General features: G+C 40.5%; 1 pseudogene; it reads right to left on the bottom strand.

The window, feature by feature from the left end:
* Positions 1-14,749: 14,749 nt before the first annotated feature.
* On the bottom strand, positions 14,750-16,402 carry LOC143576530 (S-type anion channel SLAH1 pseudogene; annotated as a pseudogene).
* Between the last annotated feature and the right edge of the window lie 987 nt (positions 16,403-17,389).

Below are 17,389 nucleotides of genomic sequence, written 5' to 3'. Positions count from 1 at the left end.
TAACTGCTCTAGTAACATCCATAAACTGAGGACCCGAGACATCCATATCAAACAAACCATGTCCGCCAAAGGCAGCATCAAGATCAACGTCTTCAGCAGTAGACACAGCAGGAGATACCGCAGCTGGCACAGCAGCAGAGGCAACAGTAGATACAACAGGCGCAGCTGATACAGCATGTGGTGCTGCCGCCTGATGTGGTTGCGGGTCTCTGAACTCGTCCCCTCCTGCAGGAACATACTCCGGATTGATGAGATACCCGAATAATGGAGTATGCCTGGGACGCAGCTCAGGCTTGCTACGAGTGCTCGAAGTGCGGCACTGAGCAAAGATACGTTTCGTCACGCATTCGACGTATCTAATCGGGCGTCTCTGCGGTAGCGACGGAGCGACATGATTCAAAATCATCTGTAAGAAACGAGGATACATAGTGAATCGCTCGCGCGCCACAGCCCTTCTCTGACGATCGATCTCGTAGAATATCAGCTGACTAAAAGAATATCGGCGGTTGTAAGTCAGCGCTATCATGGCTGACTGCATCGTCGCGCCCATCCCATCTGTTCCTGCCTTCCTGCCGGACATGCATACAATCAATACATGCATCAGGAAGCGCCATTGATCCAGCAAAAACCCTTTCCTCCTCTGCGAGTCCCCCAGCGGACCCGAATAACCCATCCTCAAATAAGCTCCATCACGGAAAGGAGCTACGAACTCCGTTTGGTCATCTCTTGTTTCTTCACCGAACTGCAGAGCCAACCGTATATCTTCCGAGGAAAACTGTATGTCATGACCATTTACGGTTGCTCGCATCACCGGAGGCTCAGGCCTGCAATCATAGTACACTGTCTGCCAAAAGTCTTCAATGTTAGGCAGAGAAATGGGCAGTGTATTTGTGATCGCATGAAAGACTCTTGATCGCTGGAGAAACGTGATAATCTCCCTGTAGTCTTCTACGCCTCTTGCGTCTGGATCTAAAATGATATACTGGTTATGGGCTGGAAAGAATTGTCGTTGATCATCACCGTCGTCACCACCAGCACTTCCAACAGCAGCCATATCTGCACAAAACAAAACAAGTTAGAGAACAGTTAAGCAACTCACAAGTTCGCTTTGTACCACGTGCGAAGTTGTGATTAAACCTGTACAGGCGAACTTAAAGGTGAGGCGAAGTTGGGAACAACTTCGCTTCATCTGTAAGTTCGTCTAAAAACTGTTAAGTGAATTGGTATAGGCGAAGTTGATGATAACTTCGCCTTGGCACAACATCGCCTCAGGCGAACTTGAGTTCAAGGCGGAGTTACGGATAACTTCGCCACAGGCGAAATTAATCTCCTGGCGAAGTTGTGGATAACTTCGCCTAAACCTTAACTTCGCCTGAATCTGAAACGGCGACTGTTCAGATTCAAAGGTTTAGATCCGATGTTTTCGCAACGATTTGACGATTTAGGAGTGGAGAACAGCATATATTAATGATTTTGAGACGTAAAGGTCGTCCATGAACACGTAATACACGGTTGAAAAACTAGGTTTTGAAGGTTCGACGACCCGAGGTCTCGAACCGGGTAAAACTATAACGAACGAGTAAGTTTGGGAATGATATTGACAACACATACCACGAGTATAATGAAACTGGAAACACAAAGATCGAAAACGAAAAGTAAACAAGATCGCCGGAATAACCGTTTTTGTTTTTGATTATAAGTTCGCCGGAATTGTGAAAATAATGGTACTGTTACAGTTTTAAAGTCCTTATATAGGGCAGATTCTGTTCAGGCGAAGTTACGCTTAACTTCGCCTAGGCGAAGTTAAGCACAACTTCGCCGAGTTCAACAACTTCGCCCGAAATTTTAAAATCAACCCTTTAAGTTTGAAGAATATTGCACTTAACATTAGAAGCTTCCAAAAAGAGTTAAACAAAAAATGATCATGTCCAAGTAACCAGTTTTACAATAACACAACTACGAAAATAGAAAAACTTATAAAAATTTAACGAAATAAGGGATCAAATTTCAGTCTAGTCAGGGACCACTACGTTTTTAGAAAAGATCCTAACAGGAATCATACTAACTACGTGACTGTCACTTGGATCCGTGTTTAGCTGTATTATGACATAGAGAAACAGGTTGTAGGCATGTAAATAACTTAAATGGTTTTCATCGTTTCTGTGATACGGATTAAGGTTCAGTTGAGCTCAAAATTTTAAGTAGGCAACAACTCAAAGATAATGAAGCCTTCTATCTATTCTCAAAGCGTATTTGGCTATACCCAAGTCACCCCGAATTAACTTCGACCCATAGTGTCTGATTAACTTGTAGATACTCGTTGTCTGCTTCCCGTTCTTTTCTTACTCCAGAATTGAGAAGTCTTGATTGTGACTATGACTCATAAGTACTGAAAATATACACATTTTTTTTTTTTTTTTTTTTTTACCATACATACTTATAGACTTCGGAGTACTAAACCACTGCAAGTCCCGAATCTGGATCACTGCAGTGTCTTGAAATGCTTCCTTTACGGGAATCAGAACACTCACGGGCTCGTGTATGACTGGGTAGTCGCTTTTCTGCCTATCATTCGGAAAGATATGTATGAAGACATACAAAACTCTTAAGGAGTTTCCACGTAAATTCGAGTAGTATAAGTTAGTATCACATACACTTTTACGCACCATAAAAATTACCATGACATACAATGACTGTTCTAAAGCCTTTTAAGCCTAATAACTTCACTAGTTAAGCACACACAATCAGTATATATATCATTTTCCAAGGTTGGATCAATTTTCTGTTAAACACAGCAAAGAACTTCTTACGAAGTATTAGACTTGAAAAGTAATTTCATTTCCCAATAAAATTTTGATTTCAATCGCCCCGATCACGTCAAAGTCGTCAGGTAAACGGCAATCCTGAAGATCCAATGGATCAACTGGACCGACCACATACAAGTATGTGTCCTTCTTACTAAGAATGACCGACTAATTTTCAGCAACTGAAGAACACACGTCATAACTGCCCCGGTCACTTTCAGTCTTCCGGTTAATGGCTAACCTCATTCTCTAAGTCGAAACGAGGACCAAAACATATCCGAGGATATGTCCATCAAACTGAGGTAACCGACTAATTTTAAGCAATAATGACACAAATTTTTTTTTTTTTTTTTTTTTTTAAATAAACACAAAGGCATGGTTACTCGGGATTGATCATCCCGTTCAGCTCAATTAGGTTTTGAAATCTGGATTTATCAAACGCTTTTGTAAACAAGTCAGCAAAATTTTCAAGTGTATCAACTTTTTCGATCTTGATCAGTTTCTTCTCAGCACAATCCCGTATGAAGTGATGACGAATGTCAATATGCTTAGTTTTACTGTGCTTCACGGGATTGTTTATTACTGAGATGGCGGCAGTGTTATCAATTAAAATAGGAGTGAGTAAGAAATTCAGACCATAGTCGCGTAATTGTTGCTGAATCCACAAAACCTGAGAGCAGCAGTTGGATGCTGCCATGTATTCAGCTTCGCATGTTGAAATTGCAACTGATGTCTGTTTCTTGCACTGCCAGGAAACTAATCTTCCTCCAAGAAACTGACAGCCTCCTGTTGTTGACTTCCGACTCTGATTGCATCCCCCATAATCAGAATCTGTATATGCCACCAGTTCAACGTCTCCTCCCTTTGGGTACCACAACCCTAGTTTCGGCTTGCCTCTGAGATACCGCAAAATCCTCTTCACACCTTTCATGTGAGATTCCTTTGGGTTTGCCTGAAAACGAGCACAAAGACAAACAGCAAACATTATATCAGGCCTAGAAGCAGTTAAATACATTAAAGAACCTATTATCGCCCGATACAGAGTTGGGTCCACATCTGCGTCACCATCTGATTCAGCACCCAATTTGTGATTGACGCAGATTGGAGTATCATATGGAGAACTGTCCTCCATCTTGAATCTTTTCAGCACATCATGAACGTACTTCGTTTGATGAATGAACATCCCGTCCTTCTTCTAATCAACCTGCAATCCTAGAAAGAAAGTTAGTTCACCCATAGCACTCATCTCGAATCGTTTCTTCATGACAGCCTCAAAATCCTGACACATGGATACTCTTGATGCAGCAAAAATGATATCATCCACGTAGACTTGAACCAGTAGGAAGTCACATCCTTCTCTCTTCACAAACAACGTACTGTCAATCAATCCCCTTTCAAAACCATTTTCCAGCAAGTAGTCCGATAACGTTGAATACCAGGCACGAGGTGCCTGATGTAACCCATATAACGCCTTGCTCAACCTGTATACGTGATCAGGAAAGTCTGGGTCAGGAAAACCCGGAGGTTGCTCAACATACACCACCTCATCAACTTTCCCGTTTAGAAACGCGCTCTTCACATCCAACTGAAATACCTTCATCTTTTTAAATGCAGCAAACGCCAAAAACAATCGAATCGCTTCTAACCGGGCGACAGGGGCGAACACCTCATTGTAATCAATACCCTCTTGCTGATTAAAACCTTTAACAACCAGCCTCGCCTTATTTCTTACGATAATCCCCTTATCATCTCTCTTACACTTGAACACCCATTTTGTGCCTATAGCATGCACATTCTTTGGTTTTTCAACCAAAGTCCAAACTTCCATTTTCTTGAACTGAGCCAACTCTTCTTGCATGGCTTCGACCCACGAGCTGTCCTTTAAAGCCATTTGATAGTTCTTTGGTTCAATTTGGCTTATAAAGCAGGAGTACAAACATTCGTTCATTATACCCGTTTCTTTAATGCTTGTATAAACACATGTGTGCTCATTCAAGCTACTTCTGGTTTGAACACTGGAGGACACATCACCTATAATATTCTCCAATGGGTGATCTTTGTGAATTCTTGTGGTCGGAACAGCACCGACATGCAAATTATCTTCCAAATTTGAAGAGATCTCATCTATGGTTGTTTCTGGCTGAGAGTGAAAAGGATTAATAAACTCTTCTTCAGTTGAGGCCGCAGGGGTATCGATAGGGTTTGATGTGGAAGGTTGAGATTTCTCAAACATCTGATGTTGCAATAGATTCTCTTCCTCATCAAGTATCATCTTCGTCACAGCTCTTTCGTCTTCTTCAGAAATTTCCAAATCAGGTACGTTAAACGACTTAAAAAGTTTGACATAGTCGAAAAGCTCAGCAGGTCCATTGCTTGGTTTTGGCGGTTGGTAACTAGTAATGTCGGTGTTACAAACCACCTCCACCTTGCAAGTCGACGTATTGAAGACCCGTCTGTTGGGAGTCCCAACAACATAACCGACTAGGATTCCCTCATCGGCTACTTCACCAAATTTCGAATTAGTCTTCAAAATCGAACAAGGAGACCCAAATGGTTCAAGACCGCACAAGTTGGGCTTCCTTCCGTGCATAAGCTCGTAACAAGTTTTTCCAAGTCTCTTAACGGTTAACACCCTATTCAGAACATAGCAGGCTGTAGCAACTGCTTCAGCCCAGAACATCACAGGAAGCTTCGAGTCTGCCAGCATAGTTCTGGCTCCTTCAATTAACGTTCGGTTCTTCCTTTCAGCCACTCCATTCTGTTGTGGAGTATACGGAGCGCTGTATTGATGTTCAATTCCCTTTTGAAGACAGAAGATTTCCATTTCAAAGTTCTTGAACTCTGTCCCATTGTCGCTTCTGATGTATTTAACTGATTTACTCATGACGTTCTCAACTTTTGTAATTAGATTCTTCACCATCTGAGTTGTCTCGTCTTTTGTTTTCAGAAAATATACCCACGAGTATCGCGAGTAGTCATCAGTTATCACCAAGCAGTAAGAAGTACCACATAGACTTTTTACATTCACTGGACCGAAGAGATCCATATGAAGTAGTTCTAGAGTACCGGCAATAGAATTAATCTTCTTGGTGAGATGGGATTTCTTGTGTTGCTTTCCCTTCTTGCATGCTATACATTTGTCTTCAAAGTTAAAACTTTTTAAGGGAACGCCCATCACAAGCCCATTCTTGACAATGAAGTTCATCTTCCGAAGATGAATATGTCCCATTCTCCTGTGCCATAATTCTGATTCTGATTCGCTTGCTTTTGTCATTAAACAAGATTCTCCGGTGGCCATTTCAGTAGACCTCATGTCCATCACATATGTATTTGTTTCACGTGGAGCTTTCATTACTATCCATTCGTCTGGTATCTGAAAACCAGGCTTCAATACTATCGCTTCATTCTTCGTGAAATGGACAGTGTAATCTTTATCACAAATCTGCGACACACTCAGCAGATTGTGCTTTAACTCCTCCACAAAGTTTACATTCTCAAGTGTCATTCTCCCATTCGACACAGTTCCTCTACCGGTAATCCTTCCTCCGCTCTCACCAGCAAAACTAACTCTTGCTCCCTGAACAGGTTTTAAGTCTTGCAACAAGTGTTTGTTGCCTGTCATGTGCCGGGAACAGCCGCTATCTACAATCCAAAGATTGTTGGCAGCCCTGTTCAACTGTTCCTGCACAATAAAACAAAGAGTTAGAATCTTGGGACCCAAGACCAATTGGTCTTGGATCGATACGTCCCGTACCCTGGCTTTCTCAAGTTAGCATCAGGATAATTTCTGTAAGTCCTGTTAGGGAATCTCCTTGCAGATTGAGTGTAATGCCTTCCAAACCTATGAGAGTTGAAAGTATTATATCTTGTGGTTTGGTTGAAAAACTGAGGTTTGTTTTTATAAAAACTTGAATTAGTTACATTTTTGCACTTTGAAAAGTTTTCATTTTTAGCAGTAACAAAATGACGCTTATCCTTAGTTGTATTTGGCCTCACACCTCTAAATCTCGGCTTCAGAGGGCAGTCTGCAACTAAATGCCCTAATTTGTTACATCTAAAGCAACACCGACTCTCCATTTTCTTGTCAAATGTTGGTTTGGATGTAGAGGCAGTGTTACCATCCGTATGTCTCACATAAGGTGGGACGTACGGATTGAGTGGAGAACTCTTTTTAGAAATTTTATTTTTATCTCCACCGTTGGGTAACCCTACTTTCTCTTTTGTCTGACCAGATTCGGACAACTTATCCGAATCCGATGAGACTGGACTCGAAACAGAAATATTCACACTAGAAACAGGCGAACTCGTTTCGCCACAGCTAACACTTGGTTCTACCCTTGTAATCTTGATTGGAGTTGTCTGAGTAACCTCGAAATCAACAGATTTTTGAACACTCGGATTATAGGTATAGTTGTGGTTAAAGGGTGGTGGAACTTCGTGATATCCGATTCCTCCCCTCTTTGCAGAGGTACCTTGATCACTCACGAGGTGATCAAGGATGGCCGAGGAATTCCTGAACTGCTCAAGTTTGCGGTTCAGTTCCACCACCTTCACCTGGTGGTCAGCAATCTGTTTATCCCGATCAGCAATCAATTTAGTTTTTTCTTCTAAAACTTCATAACTAAGATCAATTATTTCAATTTTCTCAGCAAGTTTAGTTTTTAAGCTTTGAATGTCTTTTTCACATGCTTTTATTTTAACTTTATAACTGTTTTCTCTTGATTTAGTAAAATGGTGATCTTCTTTAATAGTTTTAAAATCAGCATCTAAACGGACGTACTGATCAGTTATCGTAGTGAGTTGCTCAGAGAAATTCTCACAACTAGTACAAATATTCTTAGTACTTACCTCGGAGCGATTATCCTTGTCATCTGCCATGAAAGCGGTTTCTTCTTCATTAGCTTTCTCATTTCCGTCAACCTTCTCACATTCTTCAACTTCAGACTCAGCCATGTTCGCTTGCTCACCAGAACCACTTGAATGCAGGTTCCAGTTGTACTCACCTGCTTCTCTGGTCAACATGGCGTTAATCTCTCTGTTAACTCCAGAGTGTTGTGTAGGCCGACCTTGTCCTCGTTCAACCCTCTCATTTCTGCATTCCTTGGCAAAGTGTCCGTACTGTTGACAATTATAGCACCTTACCTTGGATTTGTCAAACCCGGGCCTACCACCAACAAACTTTCTCCCAGTTTTGTTCATAAACCGTTTTACACGCCTCACAATCATTGCCATTTGCCATTGCAAATCCATCTCCTCCAGATCATCAGCATCGATCTGGTCGTAGTCCTCATCCAGTACAGCAGGGTCCACAATCTTCCCCTGGATGTAGTTTTCGTAGGAAGCAATAAATGATGCATAGACTGCAAACTGCTCTTCAGCAGATTTTACACTCATAGGCATCTTGGAATAATTATTGCTTGAGGCATTTGCAGAAAAACCACTTGAGGATGCTTGAGGCTTTGAAGTACTTGATCCTCCAGCAACGAAACAGACATCACCGTTCATGTTCACAGAAACGTTTCCTTCATGAGAAGAGTCAGGACCTGACTCCCCTTTCGAGTAAAAAGCAGCAGATTCAGGCCTCGAACTTGAGCCTGAGTTAACCTTTGCACCATACATACCAGGGTCTTGTATCTGATCTGTTGGTGTTTCTTTTCGAACCATATTAAGCTCATAAGTTCTGAGCTTGTTTACTGCTGTTTCCAGATCATAATTTGGAAAGTCTCTGTCTTCCCTCATAAGAACGGTGTACATTTCCCACTTCGGTGGAAGAGCATCGAGAAGCTTTTCAACAATCTCTTCTTCTCGATAGGCAATCGAATAATTGCTAAGCTCTGTCATTAGATGATAGTATCTGGTGATAATATCATCCAGTGATTCGTTCTTCAAAAATTTGAAGACGGAGAACTGGGTCTTTAAGAGTTTGATCTTTGATGCACGGATACCCACATTCCCCTCGAATCTATTTTCAAGAGCATCCCAAAGCTCTCTCGCAGAAGTGTACTTTCTGAAAGTGTGGAGAACCTCTTGAGGAAGTGCCATTGTTATAGCTGCATGGGCCTTGCTCTCAGCCTCATACATTTTCTTTTCTTCGTCCTCCATTTTGCTGTACTTCTTAACCACGTCACGGCCTTCGTATTGCATAGTTGGAGGGATATATCCATCCTGGATGCACACCCACATTTTGGCATCCTGGTATTTAATGTATTGGATGAATCTGTCCTTCCATGCCACGAAGTCAGTTCCTTTCATCAACCTCGGGGCCTTAGTGGCTGACCCCGCTTCTACTTCCATCTTGACCAAATCGGAGATGTTAATTGACGACATCCTTGCGAAAACCTGAAAAACCTGAAAATAAAAAAAATATTAAAACAGCTCAGTAGGCGAAGTTAAGAATAACTTCGCTTGAAAGTTAACTTCGCTGAAAAGAGAACTTCGCTGGGTCTTAAATTCGCTTGACTTGGCGAAGTTAAAAATAACTTCGCTTAGAATGAGCGAACTTATGAGGTAAGCGAACTTGGGTGGAAAGCGAAGTTGCGGATAACTTCGCTAAGGCGAACTTATGAGGTAAGCGAAGTTGTGGTTAACCCTAATTCCTTATATCTTCGCCGAAACCCTAATTCCAGTGACGGCAACTTCGCCTGAAGAATGGTGACTTCGCCCGAAGAACGGTAACTTCGCCCGATGAACAAGGAAACTGTTCAGATCTGATTTCGTCAATCCAACAGTTTCCGATCAATGCAATGGCTTGAAAATGACTGTCAAGCACGAGCAAAACACAATCCCAACAAAAACACGTCTCGCGAATAGGTCAAACGAGACGTTTTCTACACCCGCGTGAAATCCCGAACCTCACAATCGAGCCGATGGCTCTGATACCAATTGTAGGTTCCTGGACGGATCGTACACGGGATGTCGCTAACAACGCAGGTGCGGAATCCCTGCGTAGGTAGATACGAGTGTAGAGTATGTAGAGATCGAACACACAAGCAATAAACCAAACACGTTATATTGATAACAAACACGTGACCCGAGGTCACTATTACAGACAATGACACGTAACACACGAAGTGAACAGCTGAAACGAAAACCCTAAACGACCAACACTAACTGTTTCGGCTGAAACAGTATATAAACATGACAACTTCGCCATAGGCGAAGTTGTCAATAACTTCGCTGATTCAACAAGTTCGCCAGAGCGAACTTGTTGACAACTTCGCGTGTTACAAATATAAACATAATCAAAACATAATTGCATTACAGACTCGATTACAAATGCTAGACTATGAACTACTGACACACATGTACCAACAGACGCGCTAAGAAATATAGTTCTTCCCGCGGCGCGCTTAGAATTGTAGTTCTTCCCGCAGTGCGCTAAGGTTGGTTCTGTCTGCCTTCGCGCTCACGCACTCTTGACCTTCTGTGTCTGCCTTCTCGCGCTTACCCCTTTGAGTCTTCCTGTTTAATCTAGCCGTTTACTTTTGTGATGTCTTATCTTCTGTGCTGTTGACCTGACCTATCTTATGTCTGAAAAGTTACTTTCGGCGCAGCATGCGCACCAACCCCATTGGTTGACAGAAAAAGTGACTGACATTATCTTTTGAGATCCGCTTTTCCCATGCTTGACCAGTACCTTTATCTGACCCTCCCATGCCTGTTTACTGTTACTTGTCAGCTTTTCCCTTGTCCCCTGCAGCTGCCATATCTTTTGATATCTTTTGCTTTTGGAACCTTTTTGCTTTTGTTATCTTTTGCTTGATCCTGTTGAAGATCTTTTCCCCTTTTCTAGGGATTGTGTTCCCTAGGGTTTCCCTATAAATAATAATGCTATTTTCTTAACACTACACACACAAATACTTATTATCTTTCTCTTCCTTTGCTCTCTGCCGTTGTCCTCAGTCGCCTCCTCTCTCTGCCTTCGTCCTCTCTCCTGTTCTGCCCTGTTTTCCGGTAATCTATAATATATATAATAATTTGTTTAAGTTACTTATTAATTATGCTAACTTATAATCAAGACTTAAAACCAATCGTTAAAACAATAATCTTTAATTATAGGTTAACTTGTGCTTGTTTAAAGTTGGTTCTTGCTTTATCTTTCACCGCACCGTTTATCAAGTGAGTAATCTCGTACCTAATCCCTTTTTATTTTTAATGTTTTGGGATGTTCATGTGTTCATACAAACTTAGAGTCTTAAACTTGTTTATGAACTTTAGTCGCGCAGTATCCCATGTGTTGAGGACGTAGACTTGGCTGTTTATTTGTATGTGTGGATCATTAACCGTCTTGTCGGTCTATTCCGCAGTTCTCATGGTACCATTAGATGAACACGGGAGAACAATCGTTTATGATTTTCTCTTTTGTTTACACTTGCACAGTTTTCTTGTTTTTGTGCTCAATTGGGAGCACGGATTGACTATGAGCTATGAATCTTAGACTTGTTCCCGATCTGATTACACCCTTGTTGAAAACCAGACATACACATGTTGCGCGCAGATTTATTGTTATCTATGTATGGTATTAAACTTGATTTCTCACCAACACGCAAGTGTTTGACGTTTTATTTTAACACATGTTCAGGTTTGCTGTAGCTACATTTGGAGCTTGTGGACACGTAGGACGTTTTTACTTTTGGACCTAGATTAAAATGTATCAAGACAAGTTATTATTGTTCGAATATTTTGTCTTATAATATATTGATTTATGTTGATTTATGTTATCTTGTGTTTACGTTGCGCGTGCACGAATGAATATATTTATTAAATATTGACACCCAAATAGTGTCACGAGTAATGAAACAATATGTGGCGCCCCGATGTATAATCCGCCTTTGGTCGGGGTGTTACAAAAAGTAACTCACTCTGCGGGTCACCAAGTTTTGGGAGAAGACGCATCAAATCAACAGCATTAGTATCTCTCTTATTTGCCAAACCCTTAATAAACCTGGTGTCTTTACTAACAGCTCCCCCAAGAAGCTTCACCCCTAATAATGGTCTCCCGATGTCAGCAGGGAATAAACCATCACGAGACTTCGTACCATCACAAGAAGGCCAAAATAGCTCAGTTTTCTTAATATTCAGTTCAAGACCCAAAGTTGGACCCGTCACCTTAATGATATCCAGCACTTTAGCCACCTCCATTGAATCTCCAATGACTGTCCCATCATCAAGATACCAGGCATGAAGAAGAAGCTTGCAATTGTCTCGAATCTGATGCACAAGGGGGTGTAAAACCAAGGAAAAAAGGAGTGGTCCCAATGGGTCTCCTTGTTGAACCCCTGTGGTGGACCAAATATTATCATCCCCAAGATATAGTCTTGATGGCTGCCCATATAAAAATTCCACCCACAAGGAAATAGAAGGGCATCTGATCCTTACCTCATGAAGTAAAGCTGATCTATCCACCATATTAAATGCATTAGAAAAATCAACTGTAAGTATTGCAAGAGACCCATCAGTGTGGCGCTCACTCAATACCCTGTTGGCGCTATGTAATATGGCCTCCGCACCACCCGACACACTAACCCCAAACTGGAAATCATTAAGGTATTTGGTCATTTCTTTGCCAACCCCTTTCATAGCCACCTTAGAAACCAAACGCCTCCATATAGTACCCACTGCAATAGGTCGGATCCCGTTGTCGGGTTTTAAAAGCGGTGTAAGAGGAGCAGACGCGACAAACTCTGCCAAAGTAGACGGACATCTCCCTCCTAACCATAAATTAACCACTGCAGTGATAGCACATATGAGGTCAGTGGCAATAGCCGACCCTTCTCCGCAAAGAGCATCCAAAATATGTTGCGCTCTCAAACCGTCCCTCCCACACGAAGTTCCTTTGGGAAACGATTTAATGCAACCAAGGACACTATCAACCTCTGCCACAAGAGGAGGCTCGGAATAAGTCATGTTCGGCATAGCCGGCGGCTTCTTGTACGGGTGTTTAGCTTCTAAAGCCTTTGTGGTATCAGAATTGTAAGGTGCAACACCAGATGAGCATAACACCTTTACTGCAGCAGTAAAGTGACCATCCGCAACTTTTCGAAGACACTGTTTAACGTTATTGTTGACAAGATCCCCCTCCTTTTGAATATCCATGTCACCTTGGCCTAAGGACCTCAAACTAGAACCATTTAACAGATTTTTAATTAACATGGTAATACCGTCAACTTTCCCCCATGTGGCTAAAGAACTCATTATTGAATGATGTTGCATGGCTTTCCTATTCCCGGACCTGCTTTCGTGCCTATTTTTGGGTCTGAACACCTGTAAAGTGCAACGAGGAAGAAGTAACAGCCTAACCCACGCATCAACAGAATCTGGTTGAGCAACCACTTTATAGAGTGTTGTTTTCAAAGCTTGCGAAAAGGCCATCCGACAACTATGAGGGATACTCTTGACGGTAACGATAGGTGCCTTAAGTACACGATCAAGGAGGGAGACATCCAACACGAAGGACTCATGAACAGTTGTCTCGGGGCCCTTGATAAAAGGTTTCGAAATCCCAATAATGTGTGTATCCGAGTCAATTGCATGATCGTTAAACTTCATTTTAGTTTTGGAAGATGAAGATTTCGTAAGAAATAATTTTACAGTAATATGAAAAGATGTAGGGGTATTCTTCATTTTAGTTTTGGAAGATGAAGATTTCGTAAGAAATAATTTTACAGTAATATGAAAAGATGTAGGGGTATTCTTTTAGGGTATGTTTGGTTGGAGGTAATAGAATGAAGGGGGAATAGAATGCGAGAAGGAATGGAATGAATAAGGGAATGAAATGGATCATTACCATTTTTTTTCCTTGTTTGGTTAACCCATAGGAATGAAATCAATTATTAATTTTTATTGTTTGGTATCCAAAAAAATTGTAGAAATGAAATAGAAATAATAAAAACACTTCTATCTCAAAATACTTTTTAACCTCAAAAAAAAATAAAATAAAAAAAATAACCCTACAATGGCGACGGCGGTAGCTCCGGCGACAAAAATGGTGGCGGTGGTGGTGTCGGCGGAGTTGGTGGTGGTGCCGATGGTGATGGTGGTTGTTAGGTGGTGGTGGTGTTGGAAAGGTAGGGTGAATGAGGAATGAAATGAAAAAAAAGGATGGTGGGAATGAATGATTTTGATGGAATGGGATTCCATGTGTAATGGATGATTTCATTCCATTGAGCAACCAAACACCAGTTTTTTCATTCCCACGTAATGAATCATTTCATTCCTACTGTCATTCTTGCATACCAAACGCTACCTTAGCATTTGGGTTTATTCTTAGCTTGTATCTCGCTAGAAAATGTGATTTTAGAATGTTAGCGATCAAGAGCAACATATTTGTTTGCAGAAATATTGAGATGGTGAGGTTAAGAGACATCTGATTCAGTTTTTACAAACAAGTTTGCTTATTCTGCAAGTGAATCCGTGTTGATGGAAAATGTTAAAAATAATACATGGTTAGCGTGACTCAATGGGCACATGACATGACAATAATCAAACCATCTAGTGGACACGTATGAGTGACCGATAATTTGCAATATGGGAATATCCATACTATCGTACATATGTTCATATATTTTTGAAAGTTTCACAAACCTAGCCACATTTTGTCATTACTAAAAGTTGTAATCAACATTCCACTTTGATTTTGTTTTTCAAGCAGTAATATTTTTTTTAAAAGGCGATTTGTTATTAATAAAGCCCTTATAGCAAGAAGCTAGAAACTATATATGCATAAAAATTAGCCAACACCAAGAAGTTGATAAGTTTTGGGTTTAAGTATCTCAGATATTCTCCATTTTAAAAAAAAAGTATATTAAGTCTATTTATCATAATTTTTTAAATTATTTATTATTTATTGCATCATCAATTCTTAAATCCGGTCCGATAAGTTTGTGGTTCAATGTCTGGTGAGCTAACTCCATCAAAGAAGGAACCAACACTTAGAAATACTCATTTTAACATGCAGTTTCAGACCCTGAATCATTAGAGAATTTGAGAATCGGGTTGTTGAGAAGCACGTCAACCTTCAACGCGGAGAAAAGTAACAGGAACAAGAAAACAAGCACTGAAATTGCCGATAAAGCTGTTGCCATTGATGTTGCTATGAGTGACTTCACTTGTTGAGCATATGCTGTGGAAGCCAGAGCAAGAAAGGTAAGTGGGAAGGAGAAAGCCCACCATGCCACACTAAACTCTTTCACTGATTTTTTAAAAAGCATCGGGCGGCTAGCCTATTTCATTCAACAACAATACATCACAAATTAGAATAAAAAAGAAACATATAACCGGCAAGAGCTGATAGAATCAACACATTCACCTTCTACTTTACAAAAATAAACATGTATACTCGTCTACCACGTGTACATGGGAGTGTGGAATACGCTGGCCACATGATCAACCTAGGAACGTGCCACGTTACTATTTAGACAAAAATGCTTGCGGCCAAACAACTCTTTCAGGAAAAATACCAGCCAATGTTACGGCTAGATGTTATTAATTGTTTCGTCATTAGTTTTTTCGCCTAAAATGCACATGTGACATAATTCTAGGGAGTCCACGTTCCCCCAAGTTTCAGACTACAAAGTACACGGGGCAAAAATTACATGTTTATTTATGAAACTGAAAGTCAAAAATGTTAATTTTATCAACTTTGACCCTTTAAATGGTCATTTGATGATTACCACATATACTAATAATACATATCCTACCATAGGAACTCAGACAAACTTACCAAGGATGTAAACAGAAATAATGATAGAAAAAAGAGCATCTTGCATTGGATATCAAAGCTTCCATTAATGGATTTCCAAGCTAAGGCTGCCATGCTCGGGGTGGCCACAAATTGGAAGAAAACTGGTCTGAGCCTGGGTGGGAGGTGATTACGGCCCGACAACCGCTGATAAAGGGTAATAAAAACCACCATATAATGAGCAAGTCCCAAAGTAAATAAGCAAGTACCAGTTTCTCTCCACCCCATTTTAATGGCTGCATGGGCTCCTACAAAATTCCCTATCACTGATAGTTGGCTTGTAGGATTAGCCACCATCGACAGAAACCTCTTTTCGGTCGTGAACCATTGCCCGTACACCTTAACATCAAGCCCTACCACAGGAATTATAAGCAGCCACCATACATATGCATATGAGTATTTATTTTGAAAAATGAATGATGGGGTTGATTGAAGTAGTAAGAGCCATGATATCCAAGGTGCGAAAAGGTAATTTACTCCCACATGGTGTTTGAATTCGGCCTTCACCATGTTGAAGTAGAAAATGCACCGCATGGTATAGAGGCTAGAGAGGCACACCAATACACCAAGTGACAGACACCATATGAGGATGAAAGCAGTGGATGGTAACTTGATGAACAAGTTATCAAAAGTTGATGAGATGGCTCTTTTTTCACTTAATGTTTTCCATAGCAAAGCTTGCCCACCAAGGGATATGCAAATCCTAAAGTAGCTTGCATTTATATTAGCTATAATTGACGGTTTTGAGGTTTTTTCTTGATTCTTAACAATTGATTGCTCCATGGGTTGTTCGTGGTGTTTGATGCTTGGAGGAGCGATGACGATATCCAATATTGATTCGGGTTGAACCATTGTTGGACTTGTGGTGTGTCTAATTGTTATATTAGTAGATAAAAGCCACACGGCTTTCTTATATAGGACATGGATTGAATTTAGTAACAGTGAAACTTTACTAGAACAAATCTTGAAACAGATAATATTCTTTTAGTGGGAGTCTGAAATAGACCCAAGAAAAACGGGTAATCTGACATCCAAGCCCCACCTGGTTAGTGCTCAAAAGCAAAATCACTTTGCACCACTCAATCTCTCACCTCAATCTCTTCAATATATCTTTACATACATATAGTTTATTGATATAAAGGTAAGTTGTGTGTGTTTGTGCATGCATGCTCAGAAATCCTCTTTGTTATGTCAAGGATAAGGCAACATTAATTAGGTTTTATTCCACAAATGCAACAAGATTTTGTGCAAAATTATCACCAAGAAAAAAAGTATTTTTTTTGAGCAAATGGTTCAATAGTAGGATAACTATATATCATGATATATAAAACAAGATTTAGAACAGGAAGATACATTACTAAAACAACTTTTACAAAATAATAATAATAATAATAATAATAATAATAATATCAAGGAGGACGACATCATGATGCATGCCGAGTTCATAGTAACGGGAACACAGGCGACAAATCTTGGGATGAATTGTGATATGCAAGACCTGTTGATTGAATTAAAATTTATTCACTAACTTTAAGAAGACATTTAATATTGAAACAAGGGCTAGTGAAAAAGAAATTATGTCATTGAAGGAATTGGTAAAGTAAAGTTAGAAATTGCGGATTTGATGAAACCCTAACCAGTCATTAATCAAGTATAAAAGGTTGTATTTACATTGTAGGGTCAATATTATATATTGTTTTTAGGATTGTATATGTCGTTTTAGTTTGCATTTAGTTGGTGTAGTACGTACTCGGTACGTTTAGTTTGCACGTTTATTTTGTATGTATTGGAGAAATGGGGACCCTATAAAAGGGCCACTTACCCATTTCTCCACCTTTTTAACTCT

This window comes from Bidens hawaiensis, unplaced genomic scaffold (assembly GCF_021521415.1).
Source record: "Bidens hawaiensis isolate Kalapana, Puna unplaced genomic scaffold, B.hawaiensis_p1.1 tig00028236_1, whole genome shotgun sequence".
In the NCBI taxonomy this organism is placed as follows: Eukaryota; Viridiplantae; Streptophyta; class Magnoliopsida; order Asterales; family Asteraceae; genus Bidens; species Bidens hawaiensis.
This window is presented reverse-complemented; position numbering and strand designations above follow the sequence as displayed.